We start from the raw sequence: 2,536 nt of genomic DNA, 5'->3' as shown, positions 1-2,536 counted from the left end.
AGTTTCCTTTGATAACACGAAATTATATCACATTTTAAGACTTAATTTAATTAGATTATATTATCATTTACTTTAATTTATCCCATTTTATCAGATATTATGCAGTATTTCTTTTCTATTTACATCAGGTACCCATTTTGAAGCAAAAGTGAAAAAGGGAAGAAAAGGAGGTGTAAAAAGCAATAAAAAGGAAACAAATAACCAAGACCAAGCCCAGCCCAAAAGAAAGCGCACGTTGCCCCTGTGACGGGCGTCACAAGGGTTGTGACGAGCGTCACGCGAAGTAGCCTTGTGACGGACGTCACACATGGTGTGACGAGCGTCACACCAGTCCACTAGCTTTTTGGCGCAAGTTACGCTCTCAGAAGAATGGAAGTAACGTTGAGGACTTCGTGTCCTATTCCCAAGCCGTGTATTTAGCCATGCTGAAGACTCGTAGGAAACGCAAGGCAGTTACCAAGGCTATTATAAATAGCCATCTCCTCTCTTTGCCGTACACACAGTTTTTGCACGCTCAGTTTTGCGGAAGCTCTGCCAAATTTACTTTTCACGCCTTTGCTTATTTTTCTTCCTTTCCAGCATTGTTCATTTTATTTATTTCTTTTGCAAGTTTTACTTTCTCTTTTCCCTTGCAATTTATCTTCCCCGTTTTTAGCTTTTAGATATTTTTCGCGTAGTAGTTTCTACACCGGAAACTACTGTGCAACTTTATACCGGATTTAACCTTACGTTATATTCCAGTTTTATTTCCTTGATTTAATTTACTGTTTAATTGAAGAATCCAAGAACAAATCCTACCGGCTTGTGGTGGAGTGTTCAAGACCATTGTATTACGCATTCAGGTTCTTTAATCGTTATTTAATTTTTAATGTTTTATTCTATTGTTTATTCATATTGCCTGCCTGGAATGAGTCTGTTTATGCATGATATAAATTCTTATTTATTTAGCATGTCTGGCTAATTTGCCTAGGTATCGGTATGTAAAGTAAGCAGAATAAGGGGTCGAGACTGAGTCGGTCTATCTAAACTTAAAATTAGAATCAATCTTTTTACGGTCTCAACTTACAGGTCTAATAACAAGATTTTTTACAAAAAGTAAAGAACATAAAGAAGTTAAAACCAACAGAGCGAGAGTTTGAGGTTTTGACTGGACAGTGTGAGTTAGGCATTAATTCTAGATCAGGGCGAGAGCAAGTTTTAGAGTTAATTAAATTCTGACCTTTTCCAAAAAGTATTTTTAAAGATTGAATGTGAGGACGAGAGTTAAGCATTTGGATTTAATCATATAACCTAAGTCAACAGAGCGAGAGTTTGAGATAAGGGTGTTTAAAACGGTCAGTATTTTCTTAAAAAGAGTTTCTGCAACTTTATTGCTTTCAAAATATGGTTTTTGACTTAATTATAAGTGACAGCAACATTAATATAAAATCATGGTTTATTCAACAGAGCGAGAGTTTGAGATAAAACCTTTAACCAATAAAGTTAACTGAAACGATTTATTTTAAAAACCTAGAAACCGACAAAGACTTGATTCCCTAGTTTTGACGAACTACATACCGATATCCGTTTTATTGATATTTAATCTAGATATTAGTTTAGCTCTTAGTTTTTCCCCAAACAATCAAACATTTTCACCTTAGATTTACGTAGTAACTTTAGATAACGGTATATCGATTCATAAGTCCCTGTGGGATCGATATCTTTTAAAACTACGCGATAGAACTGTGCACTTGCAGTTTGTATCCCATTCTCGACTCACACAATCGAGCGATCAAGTTTTTGGCGCCGTTGCCGGGGACTTTTATTCAATCGATATCGTAACTCTTCCGTTACGCTGTAGAGACTAAGGTTTTTTTTTTTTCCTTCTATTCTTTCTTTCGTTGATTTGTATGCCACGCACTCGCTCTCAAGGCGAACCGCTCTATTTACGAATCAACGATATCGAACTATATCTCCGAGTCTTACGACGAATTCGGGAATATCGTGCTGAAAACAATCTCCCTCCTATAAACCTTCCTGATATCAAAAACATTTTTCCTTCTTTAACCGAGATGGCAGAACCAGCTCGTGCTCTTAGAGATTACGCCGCTCCATCGCAAGATGAACCGCATTCAAGTATTGCTCCGCCCGCAATCGAAGCAAACAACTTTGAACTTAAACCTTCGTTGTTGCAGGCTGTGCAACAGAACCAATTCTCTGGAAATCTTACCGAAGATCCAAACCTTCATTTATCCGTATTTGTTCAATACGCTGATACTGTTAAAGCTAATGGTGTCACTTCAGAGGCAATTCGACTTCGTCTTTTTCCTTTCTCATTAAGAGATAGCGCTAGAAGATGGCTTCAATCTCTCCCTTCCAACTCAGTCACCACATGGAACGAGTTGAAGAAAGTTTTTCTTGCCCGATATTTTCCGCCAAGCAAAACAGCTCTGTTAAGAGCCCAGATAAACGGATTTAAACAGAAAGACAACGAGTCTCTTTTCGAAGCATGGGAAAGATACAAAGACATGATGAGACTTTGCCCACACCATGGTTT

General features: G+C 37.5%; 1 pseudogene; it reads right to left on the bottom strand.

The window, feature by feature from the left end:
• Window positions 1-2,436: 2,436 nt before the first annotated feature.
• On the bottom strand, window positions 2,437-2,536 carry LOC127116371 (uncharacterized; annotated as a pseudogene).

The sequence above is a fragment of the Lathyrus oleraceus genome, chromosome 1 (genome assembly GCF_024323335.1).
Source record: "Lathyrus oleraceus cultivar Zhongwan6 chromosome 1, CAAS_Psat_ZW6_1.0, whole genome shotgun sequence".
Taxonomy (NCBI): Eukaryota; Viridiplantae; Streptophyta; class Magnoliopsida; order Fabales; family Fabaceae; genus Lathyrus; species Lathyrus oleraceus.
This window is presented reverse-complemented; position numbering and strand designations above follow the sequence as displayed.